We start from the raw sequence: 20,009 nt of genomic DNA, 5'->3' as shown, positions 1-20,009 counted from the left end.
CCGAGCAAAGCAACAAGACCCAATGCAGCCAAAAATAAATTAATTTTTTAAAAAGGGGGGGCCATCGGGGTTCCTATGTAGCTATGGTATCACCAGTATTTAAAAGGGCAGCTGAGTCACTAAAAAGCCAGACCTTCACAAAAAAGTGTATACAAATGTTCATCACAGCATTATTCATAGTAGCCCCAAAGAGGAAACAACCCAAGTGTCCATCAACTGATAAATGGATAAACAAAATGTGATCCATACGAACAATGAAATATTATTCAGCAATAAAAAGGAATGAAGTACTAATACATGCTACAGCATGCACGAACCTTGAAAACATTACACTAAGTAAAAGAAGCCAGTCACAAAAGTCTACATACTGTATGATTCCAATTGTACAGAATGTCCAGAATAGGAAATCTATAGAGATAGAAAGTAGATTAGTAGTTGTCTAGGGCTGTGGGTAGGAGTGGGATGGGAGGAAATGGGGAGTGAGTGAGTGAGTGACTGCTAACAAGTTTTTTCCTTTCTGGGGGTGATGAAAATGTTCTAAACTTGACTGTGGTTATGATGTACAACTCTGTGAATATGCTAAAAACCATTAAATTGTACATGCTAGATGAATTGTATGCTAAGTAAATTATATCTCAATAAAGCTATTACTTTTTTAAGAATCTAGTCTTAATAAACTCTGTGCCTAGAAATAAAATGGATAAGATAGGAAAAGAGTCACATAAAGATAAAGCCTCTGTTGACTTTTCCTGAAATTATATGAAGAAATATGTATCTAATAAAATACATCATAGCAATCAGAACCTTGCCAGCTTAAATTATTATTCAAAAGGGTACCAAATTATTTACAAGAGGGCTCATTAAAAAACGCTGCTGGGTACTTTCAAAGTGATACTGCCAAGGTTACTGGGTAAAAAAAATACTGGCATAGTTTCAGATGATCCCACCTAAGGAATTAAATATTTGACTTCCTCCTTTAACTCATCTATGCCCTCTTCAAAAACATCTAAAACGCAACTGATATGCCTTCAGGGGCAGCAGCATTCAGTGTATTGACACTGTTCTACAGCCAACAACTACAGATCAATGATATTAAAGTCAACCAGAAGTGAAGTCTAGGAACGGCTGAGGGAAGGTATGAGTCATTCCAATAGTGGACTACTGGAGTTCTTTTTTTAAAATCACTATGCACCAACAAGGTATAGCATAAGCATCTTTATCTGTTCTGGGTCCTGTTGGATAAACTCAGGGCAGGAAATCATCAGGAGGTGCACAGAAAGAACTCAGCCCCTTCCTGGCGTACCCATCAACCGTGAGTCCACTAAGACAAAGAGCCTTCCAATGACACAGCAGTGACCACTTACACACAGCGCCAAGTGTGGTTTGGATTATGAAATGTCACTGTTCTGTTAACTGAAAGTCACCTCTTTGGTTCTTTAGTTTGGGTTTAACTATAAGTGGATTAGTTCATCCCCACCCAGAGCTAAACTGTCTCAGCCTCATTCCACTACAGAGAAGCAGTCCGGGTGTTTCAGGGGATCCCCATATTCAAAACTGCATACATAAGCCATGTTAAATTAGAGTGCTGCTGCACTCAGCAAAAGGAATACTTACTATTATGAACTGAAAGCCTGTGTCTCCCCAAAATTCATACATTGAAATCTAATTCCCAATGTGACAGTATCTGGAAGTGGGGCCTTTGGGAGATAATTAGGTCATGTGGGCAGAGCTCTCATGAATGGGATTAACGCCCTTATAGGAGGAGGAGGGGGCAGCTATGAGGAGAGCTACAAAGAGTCAACGGTAGTGTCCCAATGCAGTATTAGAGGAGGTAGCACAGACCTGCACTGGGACTCAGCACTCCTGCTGTAGGGGAACAGACAATGACATCCTTAAACTGTAGAAGAAGAGGTCCAAAACAGATGAGCCTAACATAAACTGTGCTTCATCAAGGGCAAGGGGCCAACAGCTGGGCAGTTTCTCTTTTAACTCCAGTCATTTGTCGGCCCCTCTCCAACATCTGTTCATTTCTAATTTAGGGGAAGTGCCTTTCCTGGCTCCTGTTTATGGGAAGAAAGGGTAGGACCCTAAGGCTCAGAATGGACTGGGCCCAGGGCTTGGCCCCTATACTGTGGTAACAACACTAAAATCTTGGTGGCTTATATTTCTCGCCCATGTCTTGTGTCCATCCCTGTTCAGCTGTGGTTCTGCTCTGTGTTACCTTCCATCTAGGAACCAGGCTACTGGGACAGCCTTATGCCCACAACACTGCCTAGAATGTGCTTTTCCTTCTACAGGCTGCAGAACTGTAGTTCTTCTTGCTTCTGCTGTCTGCCCTCTATGTGAACAATTATTATATGAATAATTTTGAACAAGTATGCTGTCATGGTGGCGTCACCTGCTAGATGTGATGGCCTGGGAAACACCCCCACCTGCCGCCTCCACAGCTCACTCATTACTGAATCTAAAGTGCACAGAGATTAAAATGCTGATGAATTACTTGCCTTTTGCTTTTGGGCTTATAAAAAAAATTGTTAAAGTAATAAACTGAAATCCTACTCTTTAGGGCAGGGAGAAGAGGGGAAAAGAATTGAGATGTTAACATCAGACAAAGTAGACTTCACAGCAAAGAAAATGACCAGGGATACAGAGAGATGCTAGATAATAATGAAAGGGTCAGTTCACTATGAAGATATAATAATCCTAAATGTGTGTGCACCTAACAAGAGGAAAAGGGATACAGACATAGGGCCTAGAACAGAACAGAGACCAGAAGTAGATCCACACATGTATGACAAATTGACCTTTGACAAAGGTCTAAACACAAAGGGAGAAAGAACAGCCTTTTTAATAAATGGTATTGGAACAAATAAACATCCATATGCAAGAAAATGAATATGAATCTAAATCCCACACCTTACACAAAGTTAACTCAAAATGGATCACAGATCTAAATGTAAAATGTAAACCTATAAAACTTCTGTAAGAAAACATAGAAGATGGGACTTCCCTGGTGACACAGTTGTTAAGAATCCGCCTGCCAATGCAGGGGACATGGGTTTGAGCCCTGGTCCGGGAAGATCCCACATGTCACAGAGCAACTAAGCCCATGCACCACAACCACTGAGCCTGTGCTCTAGGGCAAGCGAGCCACAACTACTGAGCCTGCATGCCACAACTACTGCAGGCCACATGCCTAGAGCCTGTGCTCTGCAACAAAGAGAAGCCACCGCAATGAGAAGCCCACACATCACAACAATGAGCAGCCCCTGCTCGCCACAACTAGAGAAAGCCCGTGCACAGCAACGAAGACCCGAGGCAGCCAAAAATAGATAAATAAAATAATTTTAAAAAGAAAGAAAACATAGAAGAAAAATCTTCATGACTTAAAATTAGGCAAAATTAGCCATGACACCAAAAGCACCATCCATAGAAGAAAAATCGATAAACTGGACTTTATCAAAGTTAAAAACGTTTTCTCTGTGAAAGACACTTAAGAGATAAAAAGACAAGCTATAGACTGGGAGAAACTATTTGCAAGTCACATGTTCAACAAGGGAATTGTATCCAGCATATGGAAAGAACTCTCAAAACTCAACAGTAAGAAAACAACTTATTTAAAAATTGGTTGAAAAAAAACTTGAAAAGGGCTTCCCTGTTGGCACAGTGGTTAAGAATCCGCCTGCCAATGCAGGGGACATGGGTTCGAGCCCTAGTCCAGGAAGATCCCACATGCCATGGAGCAACTAAGCCAGTGCACCACAACTACTGAGCCTGCACTCTAGGGCCTGTGAGCCACAACTACTGAAGCCCGCATGCCTAGAGCCCGTGCTCCACAACAAGAGAAGCCACTGCAATGAGAAGCACGCACACTGCAACAGAGTAGCCCCCGCTCACCACAGCTAGAGAAGCCCGTGTGCAGCAATGAAGACCCAATGCAGCCAAAAATAGATAAATAAAGTAAATTTAAAAAAAAAGGCCAACATCATTAGCTATTAAGGAAATGCAAATTAAAACCACTGTGAGATAGCACTATCTACCTATTGAAATGGCTAAAATAAAAAAATACTGCCAAACCACATGATCATTTCAACAGATGCAGAAAAAGCATTTGATAAAATTCAACATCTATTCATGTTAAAAACTCTTACCGAAGTGGGTATAGAGGGAACATATCTCAACATAATAAAAGCTATTTATGACAGACCCACAGCCAACATAAGACTCAATGGTGAAAAGCTGAAAGCCTTCCCACTAAAATCTGGAACAAGAGAAGGATGCCCACTCTCACTTCTCTTCAACATAGTATTGGAAGCCCTAGCCACATTAGTCAGACAAGAAAAAGAAATACAAGGTATCCAAATTGGAAGGGAAGAGGTAAAACTGTCATTATATACAGATAACATGATACTATATATAGAAAAACCTTAAGACTCCACACAAAAACTAGTAGAACTAATAAACGAATTTAGCAAGGTAGCAGGATACAAGATTAACATACAGAAATCTGTTGCATTTCTTTACACAAACAATGAAACATCAGAAAGGGAAAGTAAAAAACAATCCCTTTTAAAATCACATAAAAAAATATCTAGGAATAAACCTGACCAAGGAGGTGAAAGACTTATATGCTGAGAACTATAAAACATTGGTAAAGGAAATTACAGATGATTCAAAGAAATGGAAAGATATTCCATGCTCTTGGATTGGAAGAATATTGTTAAAATGGCCATACTACCCAAAGCAATCTACAGATTAAATGCGATCCCTATCAAATTACCCATGACCTTTTTCACAGAACTAGAACAAATAATCCTAAAATTTATGTGGAACTATAAAAGGCCTAGAATTGCCAAAATAAGCCTGAGGGTAAATAACAAAGCTGGAGGTATAACCCTCCCTGATTTCAACTATACTACAAAGCTACAGTAATCAAAACAGCATGGTACTGGCACAAAAACAGACATATGGATCAATGAAACAGAATAGAGAGCCCAGAAATAAATCCACACACCTATGATCAATTAATCTTCGGCAAAGGAGGCAAGAATATACAATGGAGAAAAGACAATCTCGTCAGCAAGTGGTGCTGGGAAAGCTGGACAGCCACATGTAAATCAATGAAGTTAGAACACTCCCTCACACCATTCACAAAAATAAACTCAAAATGGCTTAAAGACTTAAATATAAAACATGACACCATAAAAATCCTAGAAGAGAACATAGGCAAAACATTCTCTGACATAAATGTAAGAATGTTTTCTTAGATCAGTCTCCCAAGACAATAGAAATAAAAGCAAAAATAACAAATGGAACCAAATCAAACTTACAACCTTTTGCACAGCAAAGGAAACCATAAACAAAATGAAAAGACAACCTACAGAATAGGAGAAAATATTTGCAAATGATGCGACTGACAGGGCTTAATTTCTAAAATATACAAACAGCTCATACAACTCAATAACAAAAAAACAAACAACCCAATCAAAAAATGGGCAGAAGACCTAAAGAGGCATTTCTCCAAAGAAGACATACAGATAGCCAATAGACACGTGAAAAGATACTCAACATTGCTAATTATCAAAATCAAAACTAGGGACTTCCCTGGTGGCACAGTGGTTAAGAATCCGCCTGCCAATGCAGGGGACACAGGTTTGAGCCCTGGTCTGGGAAGATCCCACATGCCGCAGAGAAACTAAGCCCGTGTGCCACAACTACTAAACCTGCGCTCTAGAGTCCGTGTGCCACAACTACTGAAGCCTGCGCGCCTAGAGCCCGTGCTCGCAACAGGAGAACCCACTGCAACAAGAAGCTCACACACTGCCACGAAGAGTAGCTCCTACTCACTGCAGCTAGAGAACACCTGAGCACAGCAATGAAGACCCAACGCAGCCAAAAATAAATTAATTAAAAAAACCAAATCAAAACTACAGTGACATATCACCTCATACCAGTCAGAATGGCCATCATCAAAGTCTACAAAAAACAAATGCCAGAGAGGGTATGGAGAAAAGGGAATCATCCTACACTGTTGGTGGGAATGTAAACTGGTACAGCCACTATGGAAAACAGTATGGAGGTTCCTTAAAAAACTAGAAAAAGAGCTACCATGTGATCCAGCAATCCCACTCCTGGGCATATATCTGGAGAAAACTGTAATTTGAAAAGATACATGCACCCCAATGTTCACAGCAGCACTACTTACAATAGCCAAGACATGGAAGCAACCTAAATGTCCATCAATAGATGAATGGATAAAGAAGATGGGTGATATATGTGTATATGTGTGTGTGTGTGTGTGTGTGTATACACAGACAATGGAATACTACTCTCCCATAAAAAAGAATGAAATAATGCCAATTGCAGCAACATGGATGGACTTAGAGATTATCATACTAAGTGAAGTAAGTCAGAAGAGAAAGACAAATACCATATATCACTTACATGTGGAATCTAAAATATGATACAAATGAACTTATTTACAAAATAGAAACAGACTCACAGACATAGAAAACAAACTTATGGTTACCAGAGGGAAAAGGAGGTGGGGAGGGATAAATTAGGAGTTTGGAATTAGCAGATACAAACTACTATATATATAATAGATAAACAACAAGGTCCTATTGTATAGCACAGGGAACTATATTCAATATCCTGTAAGAAACCATAATGGAAAAGAATATGAAAAAGATTATGTATATATATAACTGAATCACTTTGCTGTACACCAGAAACACAACATTGTAAATCAAGTATACTTCAATAAATAAGTAAATAAATAAATAAATAAAAATTTAAAGTATAGAAAAACTAATGCCAATACTAAGTGTTAACAGGGGCATAGAGCCACTTGAATCCTCATACATTGTTGGTGGGAATGCAAAATAGTGCTGCCATTCTAGAAAAGAGTTTGGCAATTTCTAATGAAGTTAAACAGACACTTACCCTATGACCCAGCAAACCTGCTCCTAGGTAAGTACCCTAAACAAAAGCAAACCTCAACATGCATGTTTAAAGCAGCTCGATCCATAACTGCCAGAAACTGTAAATAACTCAAATTTCCCTCAACGGGTGAATGGATAAACACACTGTGATATGTCCATATAATGAATACTACTTGGCAATGAAAAAGAACAAACTACCGATACACACGACGACTTGGATGAATCTCGGGGGCATTATACTAAGTGAAAGAAGCCACTCTCAAAGGTTACATACCATATGATTCCACTTACATGACAATCTTGAAAAGACAAAACTATAGTGACAGAGAACAGATCAGCGGTTTCTAGAGATTAGGGTTGGGTGGGATGTGTGACTATAAAGAGGTAGCAGGAGGGAGATTTTTTAGTCGAAGGAACTGCTTCGTATTTTGATTATGGTGGTGGTTACATGACTCTATACATGTTTTAAAATTCATAGAACTGTAGTCTTTCTTTAGGAAACTCTGAAGAAGCATGAATCTTGGGAATGATTCAAACAGGTGGTAAATCCTCATTTTTGCTTTATAAGTAGAAAAGTGGGTAAAACAGGGGAGCTGCTTCAAGCACAGGAAATGGCTTGTCCCTAGATTCAGAGATGAGAATGGGTGAAACAGAGAATAGTAAACTCAAAGGACAGAGGTGAAGTTTAAGGAGGCAGAAGTTAGTGAATTTCAGTGAGGGTAACGGTACAGTGGTACAAGATGACCGAAAAAGACAGTGTACATGGCTCCCTAGGGTGGTGGGTGTGTAGTTTAAAAACATATATTCAATGTTAAAATTATCAACCTGAAAAATAAAAATAATAAAAGCTCAAGTCTTCGTCATATAAGCTCAAGAAACAACACTTATACAATCTTCTTGGTTGGTGGCAATACCAAGATGATACTGAGAGCGATCAGGGGATGGGGAGGATTCACAACAGAAGAGAGCAGCGATGCTGAAAAGGTGGCATCCACTGCTCCTAAGAGGGCGTGTGCATCTGAGAGGAGGGGCAGGTAAGGGCTGCAAAGTGGATGCTGACCCAGAACAGCAGAACACTTAAGGACTTAGACAACAGGTTGAAACAAAACTAGATAGAATTCAACAAGAATTTATTTATTGGGCTTACGTGTTCGATAAATGTCTGCTTAACTGATTTTAGTAGCAATCACTCCCACACATTTGAGATGACTCAGCTCCCTTTACACATACACTCCCACTCCCAGGGCCCCAACAACTCTTTAAACAGAACCTCTTCTCTTTTTTCCAAATCACCCCCCCACTCCCCCATCCCAGCAGCTACCCTTTGACCCATCCACATCTTGCCCCAGTATTTAGGTACAAAAAATTTCAACTATACAACACTGCCTGCAAGTTTTAACAACGAACGACCTACGAACAGCATGTGAGTGGATACCAAAAAATCAAGGCTATGTTAATGGAAGTAGAGTTTTCAGAACAAGGGAAATGAGCGTCTCACTGAACTGCCAGCGTGGCAGAGCACACCTGGCATAGTGTCACTGACAAACACCATGTTTGAAAAGGGATATTCCCTACCTGGAACATACCCAGAGGTTGATCAGGGCTATGAAGAGACTGAGAGCCACAGCTCATGAAGGGAGAATAGGGTGTTTAGAGAAGGTTTAAGGGAGAGCGAGTTAGCGTCTTCAAACTGCTGAAAGGTTGTCCTCTGAAAGAGGGATTCGATTTTTTGGGCTATTCAACTCAAGTCAGATTTCAACTCAACATAAGAGCCTCCTAACATTTAGAATTTTCCAGATAGAATGGACAGGGTTGTAGGTAATGTGAGCTCAGTCTCTGGTATTATTTGGGCAGAAGGTCCCTGAAGGCCGTTCCACAAGAGAGGCGTGGAATATAATGCAGTGTTTAAGGCCACAGCCCCTACACTGTGTAAGATACACCTGGGCTCAAATCTGCTCTGCCACGTATTAGCTATGTGATCTCGGGCAAATTACTTAACTTCTCTGGCCCTTGGCTTCCTTTTGTATAAAAAGGAAGGTTCGAAGCAGACTGGAGACCATGGGTCGGGCCCCCTCGGGCCCTTTACTTCATCCCCATTCTAATGGAAACCACTGTTGCCTCTGCCTATCCAGTAACTGTTCCCCCCTTTTCTGGAAATGACCTATAATTTCCCCTGCTCTGATTCAATGTGGTTCTGGGGAGGGGAGGCAGGGTTGATCCCATCACTGCCTGACCCCTGGCCACAGCCCCAGCTGCAGGGAAGGACGTGGGACCAGCCTGGCCAATCTAGGCACAGTTCAGGGATGTGCACACGACCCAAGCTGGACCAACTGAGAGCCATTCACAGTCAGGACTTTCTCTAGGGGCACTATAGGAAAAGCTTTCTTTCTACAGAGGGCACCAATCTGAAAGACTATAACCTGGAGCTGCCAAGGGACCACATCTGCCACCACTTGAGATAAGCCTGCCAGAGAATAAAGCCCACTCTGAGTCAAACAGGGCCAAGTAATACAAAGAGATATACTTGATCATTTGAGCTCCTAAATCCAGCCATGCCTGAATCTAGCCCAATCCCTTGGGATTTTCAGTTATTTGAGCAATAAATTCTCTTTTGTGCTTAAAGGCCATTTGAGGTGGGTTTGTGTCAATTACATCTGAAAGAATCCTGACAGATACAACTACAAATGCCTATTAACTGGACACAGTGAACTAGATACCGTAAAAACATTTGATGCTATTAAAGAAATCTAAGATTGAGGCAATATTAAGGCAAAATACATAAGCTAGATGGTAGCACCAAACTACTTAATTTAACATTTTGCAGTTCAATTTCTAGCTGGAGGGCACACAGACGAATGCTGTCATCTACCCACCAAAAACGGCCCAGAGAGGATGGAGTCCTTCTCCCCCTCCCTCCGTCCCAAAGGAAAATCGGAAGAGCTCCTTACTGATCTCTCTGCCTCTAGTACTGCTCTCCTTCCAATCCATCCTCCACAAAGGGAGGTCACCGAAAGACCTAGACTCTCAAGACTTCACTGCCCTGCTCAGAATTCTCCAACCCTACAAGATAGAACCGAAGTCCCTCGGGTAGCCATACAAGGCTCATCATGTGCTGGCTCTTCCTCTCACGTCCCGCCTCATCACCCGTCGCTCCCTCCCTAGCTCCCCAGAAAACCTGAATTAGTATTTCCTGCACATGCTCTGCTCTCACACTTCTGGGCCTGTGCACACACTCTTCCCCCCGCCTGTAATGCTCTCCAGCAAACGCCTCTCCTTCACATGCTCCCTCCTCCATGAAGCCTTCCTGAAGCTCCCTTTCCTATGCTCCAAGGGACAGAGGTCAGAGGCCTCCGGCTAACTCCTACCCTTGGTCCTCTTTCCTTTGGATTAAGAATTGCTAAGTGCATCCCACCAACTTGCTCAGTTCCAAGGGAGGAATATACTGTTCAATTATTCAAATGAAATGCCCAAAAGAAACTAGGATAAATGTTGAAAATACATGATTACTCCCCCAGCCCCCTGTTCCCTACCGCCCCTGTGCTGGTAAAGCAAAAAATAGAATGTGAGAATTTCTATTACAAAAGCTCCGAAAACTGGTTAAATTCATTTGTTGTATGGGAATTTTGTTCTAGCAACTACTGTTTGAAATGTTAAAGGAGATGGGGAAGGGCAATGCCTTGGACTTGGGAGAGGTTTTTTAAAGTGGGAATTACAGTAGCATTGGTTTTAAAATGACTGCATCTGTAATTGAGACTACTGGTTGTGTGAGTAACCTTTCTTTTTTCCATTTATTTATTATTTACTTTTTAATAAATTTATTTTATTTATTTATTTTTAGCTGCGTTGGGTCTTCATTGCTGCGCACGGGCTTTCTCTAGTTGCAGTGAGCGGGGGCTACTCTTTGTTGAGGTGCGCGGGCTTCTCATTGCGGTGGCTTCTCTTGTTGCAGAGCACGGGCTCTAGGCACACGGGCTTCAGTAGTTGTGGCTCGCGGGCTCTAGAGCGCAGGCTCAGTATTTGTGGCTCACAGGCTTAGCTGCTCCGTGGCATGTGGGATCTTCCCGGACCAGGGCTCGAACCCATGTCCCCTGCATCGGCAGGCGGATTCTTAACCACTACACCACCAGGGAAGCCCCTTTTCCATGAGTTTAAAAGATAGGTTTGGGCTTCCCTGGTGGCGCAGTGGTTGAGAGTCCACCTGCTGATGCAGGGGACACAGGTTCGTGCCCCGGTCTGGGAGGATCCCACGTGCCACGGAGCGGCTGGGCCCGTGAGCCATGGCCGCTGAGCCTGCGCGTCCGGAGCCTGTGCTCCGCAATGGGAGAGGCCACAGCAGTGAGAGGCCTGTGTACCGCAAAAAAAAAAAAAAAAGATAGGTTTTGCATGATTTGATATGTAAACCTCAAGGTTTCAGAGAATAATGTTGAAAATTTAAGCTCTAACATGCAGCAGCCTCATGCTTTACCTAAGGAGATCACAGGTGTGCAATTTTCACTTTCAAATGATGTCTTTTTCTAAATTGCTGCCGATTAGATTTCCCCCTCTGGGTTTACAAATAAAGCACAAGCTGCAAGCTGTCCTGGACCGACACATTTGTATCATCACATACGACTGAATGAAGGCTTACAGGGAAACAAACTGGGTCGGAAGCCAAGCGTTGCAGGCATCCACTTCATTTTAGCTTTGTTCTAGCTTCGTTCCAGATCCCCATGCTCAACTTAAAACTTTCAAAATTCACAGAAACCACTCTGGGCCCCTTAGCTACAATCAAATGTGCAAATGACTTTACCACTGTTTTAGGAGATTTTAATTCTTTGACTCTCTTGCCAGTTCCTTAGCTTGAGGTATCAGTCCTTAGCCTGGTGTTGTGGAAACTTACAGAACACATTCAAACTCAGTAGGGCTGTCAGAATCCTCCTGGCCATACCTGAAGTCCGAGGTATCAAGGGATTACTGGGTGCCACACCAGTAACCTTTCACCTGAACAGGAAAACTGCAAATGTCACCATTCGATATTTTCAATGACTTTTATTCCATTAGGTTCGGGTTCAGAGCATGGTGGCATCACACCTGTCACTCTGCCTCTGGGCTCTCCGGGAGTCCATAGATGGGCTTTGTGGGGGCAGGGAGCTGGAGGTCTTTAGACTCTTGGAACTTTTATGTGAGCATTTTTTCCCAGAAGAAGATAAGATATTCAGCCATCATCAAATTCTCAAATGGGTCTGTAACCCATCTGATTAAGGAACACGTCTCTAAGTGTACTTTATGAACATTATGTTCTCCCTACCTATTATGAGGCAGATGTGATATTTACTTCACTCTATTAGTGAATGCAACTTTATTTCACAGCAATCTGGTATGTCTAAAGTATTTATCTCTACTCTTTGGCCTGTTTCCAACAAGACGGAGCACTTATCACGGGGCTGTCAGCTCACCAAAAGGATGACCTTGAAAAAGGTCCCCTCAACTCCCTTGGCTGGAATTCTTCAACTGTAAAAGGAGGTTAGGTGATCTAGATGACATTTTGGATCCCTGCAAAACTTGAAACAATTCTAAATCTCTCCCTCGTACGGGTCTATTATGGTCCTTTATTTGTAAATGGAAGATTCAAGGACTTTCTTCATTGAATTACTCTAATGTTCTTAACTGGCACTAAAATATTTAAAGGCTCTCCTGAAAAGAGCACAGCAAAAGCCCCCCTCCTGCCTGCACCTAAAAAGAACTGAAGTGGACGGAGGTACCGGAAGATGGCGGAAGAGTAAGACGCGGCGATCACCTTCCTCCCCACAGATACACCAGAAATCGTGGAACAACTCCTACAGAACACCTACTGAATGCTGGCAGAAGACCTCAGACCTCCCAAAAGGCAAGAAACTCCCCACGTACCTGGGTAGGGCAAAAGAAAAAAGAATAAACACAGACTAAAGGATAGGGACGGGACCTCCACCAGTGGGAGGGAGCCATGAAGGAGGAAAGGTTTCCACACACTAGAAGCCCCTTCGCGGGCGGAGACTGCGGGTGGCGGAGGGGAAAGCTTCCGAGTCACGGAGGAGAGCGCAGCCACAGGGGTGCGGAGGGCAAAGCGGCGAGATTCCCGCACAGAGGATCGGTGCCGACCGGAGAGATTCCCACACAGAGGATCGGCGCCAACCGGCACTCACCAGCCCGAGAGGCTGGCCTCTGCCGCCGCAGGCTCGCCCCGCATCCGCACCCCTCCCTCCCCCCGGCCTGAGTGAGCCAGAGCCCCGGAATCAGCTGCTCCTTTAACCCCGTCCTGTCTGAGCGAAGAACAGATGCCCTTCGGCGACCTACACGCAGAGGCGGGGCCAAATCCAAAACTGAACCCCGGGAGCTGTGAGAACAAAGAAGAGAAAGGGAAATCTCTCCCAGCAGCCTCAGGAGCACCGGATTAAATCTCCACAATCAACTTGATGTACCCTGCATCTGTGGAATACCTGAATAGACAACGAATCATCCCAAATTGAGGAGGTGGACTTTGGGAGCAGCGATATATATATATATATATTTCTCCCCCCCTTTTCTCTTTGTGAATGTGTATGCTTCTGTGTGTGATTTTGTCTGTATAGCTTTGCTTTTACCACTGTCCTAGCATTCTACCTGTCCATTTTTTTTCTTAAAAAAATTTTTTTCTTAATAATTATTTTTTATTTTAATAACTTTATTTTATTTTATCTTACTTTATTTTATCTCCTTTCTTTCTTTCCTTTTTCTCTCTTTCTTTCTTTCTTTCTTTCTTTCATTCTCTTTCTTTCTCTCCCTCTCTCTCTCTCTCCCTCCCTCTCTCTCTCTCTCCCTCCCTCTCTCTCTCTCTTTCTTTCTTTTTCTCTCCCTTTTATTCTGAGCCGTGTGGATGAAAAGCTCTTGGTGCTGCAGCCAGGAGTCAGTGCTGTGCCTCTGAGGTGGGAGAGCCAAGTTCAGGACACGGGTCCACAAGAGACCTCCCAGCTCCACATAATATCAAATGGCAAAAATCTCCCAGAGATCTCCATCTCAACACCAGCACCCAGCTTCACTCAACGACCAGTGAGCTACAGTGCTGCACACCCTATGCCAAACAACTAGCAAGACAGGAACACAACCCCACCCATTAGCAGAGAGGCTGCCTAAAATCATAATAAGTCCACAGACACCCCAAAACACACCACCAGACGTGGACCTGCCCACCAGAAAGACAAGATCCAGCCTCATCCACCAGAACACAGGCACTAGTCCCCTCCACCAGGAAGCCCACACAACCCACTGAACCAACTTTAGCCACTGGAGACAGACACCAAAAACAACAGGAACTACGAACCTGCAGCCTGAAAAAAGGAGACTCCAAACACAGTAAGATAAGCAAAATGAGAAGACAGAAAAACACACAGCAGATGAAGGAGCAAGATAAAAACCCACCAGACCTAACAAATGAAGAGGAAATAGGCAGTCTACCTGAAAAAGAATGCAGAATAATGATAGTAAAGATGATCCAAAATCTTGGAAACAGAATAGACAAAATGCAAGAAACATTTAACAAGGACCTAAGAACTAAAGATGAAACAAGCAACGATGAACAACACAATAAATGAAATTAAAAATACTCTAGATGGGATCAATAGCAGAATAACTGAGGCAGAAGAACGGATAAGTGACCTGGAAGATAAAATAGTGGATATAACTACTGCAGAGCAGAAGAAAGAAAAAAGAATGAAAAGAACGGAGGACGGTCTCAGAGACCTCTGGGACAACATTAAACGCACCAACATTTGAATTATAGGGGTTCCAGAAGAAGAAGAGAAAAAGGAACTGAGAAAATATTTGAAGAGATTATAGTTGAAAACTTCCCTAATATGGGAAAGGAAATAGTCAATCAAGTCCAGGAAGCACAGAGAGTCCCATACAGGATAAATCCAAGGAGAAACACGCCAAGACACATATTAATCAAACTGTCAAAAATTAAATACAAAGAAAACATATTAAAAGCAGCAAGGGAAAAACAACAAATAACACATAAGGGAATCCCCATAAGGTTAACACCTGATCTTTCAGCAGAAACTCTGCAAGCCAGAAGGGACTGGCAGGACATATTTAAAGTGATGAAGGAGAAAAACCTACAACCAAGATTACTCTACCCAGCAAGGATCTCATTCAGATTGGATGGAGAAATTAAAACCTTTACAGACAAGCAAAAGCTGAGAGTTCAGCACCACCAAACCAGCTTTACAACAAATGCTAAAGGAACTTCTCTAGGCAAGAAACACAACAGAAGGAAAAGACTTACAATAACAAACCCAAAACAATTAAGAAAATGGGAATAGGAACATACATATCGATAATTACCTTAAATGTAAATGGATTAAATGCTCCCACCAAAAGACACAGACTAGCTGAATGGATACAAAAACAAGACCCATATATATGCTGTCTACAAGAGGCCCACTTCAGACCTAGAGACACATACAGATTGAAACTAAGGGGATGGAAAAAGATATTCCATGCAAATAGAAACCAAAAGAAAGCTGGAGTAGCAATTCTCATATCAGACAAAATAGACTTTAAAATAAAGACTACTAGAAGAGACAAAGAAGGACACTACATAATGATCAAGGGATCGATCCAAGAAGAAGATATAACAATTGTAAATATTTATGCACCCAACACAGGAGCACCTCAATACATAAGGCAAACACTAACAGCCATAAAAGGGGAAATCGACAGTAACACATTCATAGTAGGGGACTTTAACACTCTACTTTCACCAACGGACAGATCATCCAAAATGAAAATAAATAAGGAAACACAAGCTTTAAATGATACACTAAACAAGATGGACTTAATTGATATTTATAGGACATTCCATGCAAAAACAGCAGAATACACATTTTTCTCAAGTGCTCATGGAACATTCTCCAGGATAGATCATATCTTGGGTCACAAATCAAGCCTTGGTAAATTTAAGAAAATTGAAATTGTATCAAGTATCTTTTCCGACCACAACGCTATGAGACTAGATACTAATTACAGGAAAAGATCTGTAAAAAATACAAACACATGGAGGTTAAACAATACACTACTCAATAACGAAGTGATCACTGAAGAAATCAAAGAGGAAATTAAAAAATACCTAGAAACAAATGACAATGGAGACACGACGACCCAAAACCTATGGGAAGCAGCAAAAGCAGTTCTAAGAGGGAAGTTTAGAGCAATACAATCGTACCTTAAGAAACAGGAAACATCTCGAATAAACAACCTAACCTTGCACCTAAAGCAACTGGAGAAAGAAGAACAAAAAAACCCCGAAGTTAGCAGAAGGAAAGAAATCATAAAGATCAGATCAGAAATAAATGAAAAAGAAATGAAGGAAACAATAGCAAAGATCAATAAAACTAAAAGCTGGTTCTTTAGGAAGATAAACAAAAGTGATAAACCATTAGCCAGACTCATCAAGAAAAAAAGGGAGAAGACTCACATCAATAGAATTAGAAATGAAAAAGGAGAAGTAACAACAGACACCGGAGAAATACAAAAAATCATGAGAGATTACTACAAGCAACTCTATGCCAATAAAATGGACAACCTGGAAGAAATGGACAAATTCTTAGAAATGCACAACCTGCCAACCTGACTCAGGAAGAAATAGAAAATATGAACAGACCAATCACAAGCACTGAAATTGAAACTGTGATTAAAAATCTTCCAACAAACAAAAGCCCAGGACCAGATGGCTTCACAGGCGAATTCTATCAAACATTTAGAGAAGAGCTAACACCTATCCTTCTCAAACTCTTCCAAAATATAGCAGAGGGGGGAACACTCCCAAACTCATTCTACGAGGCCACCATCACCCTGATACCAAAATCAGACAGGGATGTCACAAAGAAAGAAAACTACAGGCCAATATCACTGACGAACAAAGATGCAAAAATCCTCAACAAAATACTAGCAAACAGAATCCAACAGCACATTAAAAGGATCATACACCATGATCAAGTGGGGTTTATCCCAGGAATGCAAGGATTCTTCAATATACGCAAATCAATCAATGTGATACACCATATTAACAAATTGAAGGAGAAAAACCATATGATCATCTCAATAGATGCAGAAAAAGCTTTCGGCAAAATTCAACACCCATTTATGATAAAAACCCTGCAGAAAGTAGGCATAGAGGGAACTTTCCTCAACATAATAAAGGCCATATACGACAAACCCACAGCCAACATCATCCTCAATGGTGAAAAACTGAAACCATTTCCACTAAGATCAGGAACAAGACAAGGCTGCCCACTCTCACCACTCTTATTCAACATAGTTTTGGAAGTTTTAGCCACAGCAATCAGGGAAGAAAAGGAAATAAAAGGAATCCAAATCGGAAAAGGAGAAGCAAAGCTGTCACTGTTTGCAGATGACATGATACTATACATAGAGAATCCTAAAGATGCTACCAGAAAACTACTAGAGCTAATCAATGAATTTGGTAAAGTAGCAGGATACAAAATTAATGCACAGAAATCTCTGGCATTCCTATACACTAATGATGAAAAATCTGAAAGTGAAATCAAGGAAACACTCCCATTTACAACTGCAACAAAAAGAATAAAATATCTAGGAATAAACCTACCTAAGGAGACAAAAGACCTGTATGCAGAAAATTATAAGACACTGATGAAAGGAATTAAAAATGATACAAATAGATAGAAAGATATACCATGTCCTTGGACTGGAAGAATCAACATTGTGAAAATGACTCTACTACCCAAAGCAATCAACAGATTCAATGCAATCCCTATCAAACTACCACTGGCATTTTTCACAGAACTAGAACAAAAAATTTCACAATTTGTATGGAAACACAAAAGACCCCGAATAGCCAAAGCAATCTTGAGAACGAAAAACGGAGCTGGAGGAATCAGGCTCCCTGACTTCAGACTACACTACAAAGCTACAGTAATCAAGACAGTATGGTACTGGCACAAAAACAGAAACATAGATCAATGGAACAGGATGGAAAGCCCAGAGATAAACTCACACACATATGGTCACCTTATCTTTGATAAAGGAGGCAGGAATGTACAGTGGAGAAAGGACAGCCTCTTCAATAAGTGGTGCTGGGAAAACTGGACAGGTACATGTAAAAGCAAGAGATTAGATCACTCCCTAACACCATACACAAAAATAAGCTCAAAATGGATTAAAGACCTAAATGTAAGGCCAGAAACTATCAAACTCTTAGAGGAAAACATAGGCATATGACATAAATCACAGCAAGATCCTTTTGGACCCACCTCCTAGAGAAATGGAAATAAAAACAAAAATAAACAAATGGGACCTAATGAAACTTCAAAGCTTTTGCACAGCAAAGGAAACCATAAACAAGACGAAAAGACAACCCTCAGAATGGGAGAAAATAGTTGCAAATGAAGCAACAGACAAAGGATTAATCTCCAAAATTTATAAACAGCTCATGCAGCTCAATAACAAAAAAACAAACAACCCAATCCAAAAATGGGCAGAAGACCTAAATAGACATTTCTCCAAAGAAGATATACAGACTGCCAACAAACACATGAAAGAATGCTCAACATCATTAATCATTAGAGAAATGCAAATCAAAACTACAATGAGATATCATCTCACACCAGTCAGAATGGCCATCATCAAAAAATCTAGAAACAATAAATGCTGGAGAGGGTGTGGAGAAAAGGGAACACTCTTGCACTGCTGGTGGGAATGAATTGGTACAGCCACTATGGAGAACAGTAAGGAGGTTCCTTAAAAAAGTACAAATAGAACTACCATATGACCCAGCAATCCCACTACTGGGCATATACCCTGAGAAAACCATAATTCAAAAAGAGTCATGTACCAAAATGTTCATTGCAGCTGTATTTACAATATCCAGGAGATGGAAACAACCTAAGTGTCCATCATTGGATGAATGGATAAAGATGATGTGGCACATACATACAATGGAATATTACTCAGCCATAAAAAGAAACGAAATTGAGTTATTTGTAATGAGGTGGATGGACCTAGGGTCTGTCATACAGAGTGACGTAAGTCAGAAACAGAAAGACAAATACTGTATGCTAACACATATATATGGAATCTAAGAAAAACAAAAAATGTCATATAGAACCTAGGGGTAAGACAGGAATAAAGACACAGACCTACTAGAGAATGGACTTGAGGATATGGGGAGGTGGAAGGGTAAGCTGTGACAAAGCGAGAGAGTGGCATGGACATATATACACTACCAAACGTAAAATAGATAGCTAGTGGGAAGCAGCCGCATAGCACAGGGAGATCAGCTCGGTGCTCTGTGACCACCTGGAGGGGTGGGATAGGGAGGGTGGGAGGGAGACGCAAGAGGGAAGAGATATGGGAACATATGTATATGTATAACTGATTCACTTTGTTATAAAGCAGTAACTAACACACCACTGTAAGGCAATTATACTCCAATAAAGATGTAAAAAAAGAAAAAAAAAAAGAACTGAAGTGGGAGATGGCAGAAGGCAGGGCTGGGGTTGATACTAGGTTATCTATCAAGTGCTCTCTTTCTCGAATCTTCGACACACAGACCAGACAACCATCTGTCAGACAGTCCCTGTCTGACTATGGACGAAAAATGTCACTTCTGCCCTTTTTGGACTCAGTGCTGCCTGGAATGCTTGTGCGTGCCCTGGCCCACAACTGTTCTCATTCCCATCTTGACTATTAAATAAATTCCTGCTAGATTAAACTGAACTAAGGACAACGGACAGATAGGTTGCAGCAACTTTGGCCCAGCCTCTTTTTATGGAAATACAATTAGGTTCTAAGAACCCCCAAATGATGGTTGTATGGTAGAGGTCTGATGAATAATAATAACAAGAGCAGTGGTCATTTATTAACTGCACATACTACAGCACATAGACTACGTGGTTTAAGCATTTTATTTCATTCATTTATTCATTCAATCAACAACTGTTTTTAAAATCTCTACAACTGCCAGACACTAAGTGCTAAGGACAAAATGGTAATTAAAAAGAAATCCTTGGTCCTGTGCAGCGGACTTTATAG

General features: G+C 41.3%; 1 protein-coding gene across 4 annotated transcripts in view; it reads right to left on the bottom strand.

Annotated features, from left to right (window-relative positions):
• The window catches only part of PHKA2 (phosphorylase kinase regulatory subunit alpha 2), an 82,716-nt gene that overhangs the window by 53,338 nt on the left and 9,369 nt on the right, over nt 1–20,009 (bottom strand). The gene's annotated exons all lie outside the window — the stretch shown is intronic.

The sequence above is a fragment of the Mesoplodon bidens genome, assembly GCF_964165515.1.
Source record: "Mesoplodon bidens genome assembly, chromosome: X".
NCBI classification, from domain to species: Eukaryota; Metazoa; Chordata; class Mammalia; order Artiodactyla; family Ziphiidae; genus Mesoplodon; species Mesoplodon bidens.
This window is presented reverse-complemented; position numbering and strand designations above follow the sequence as displayed.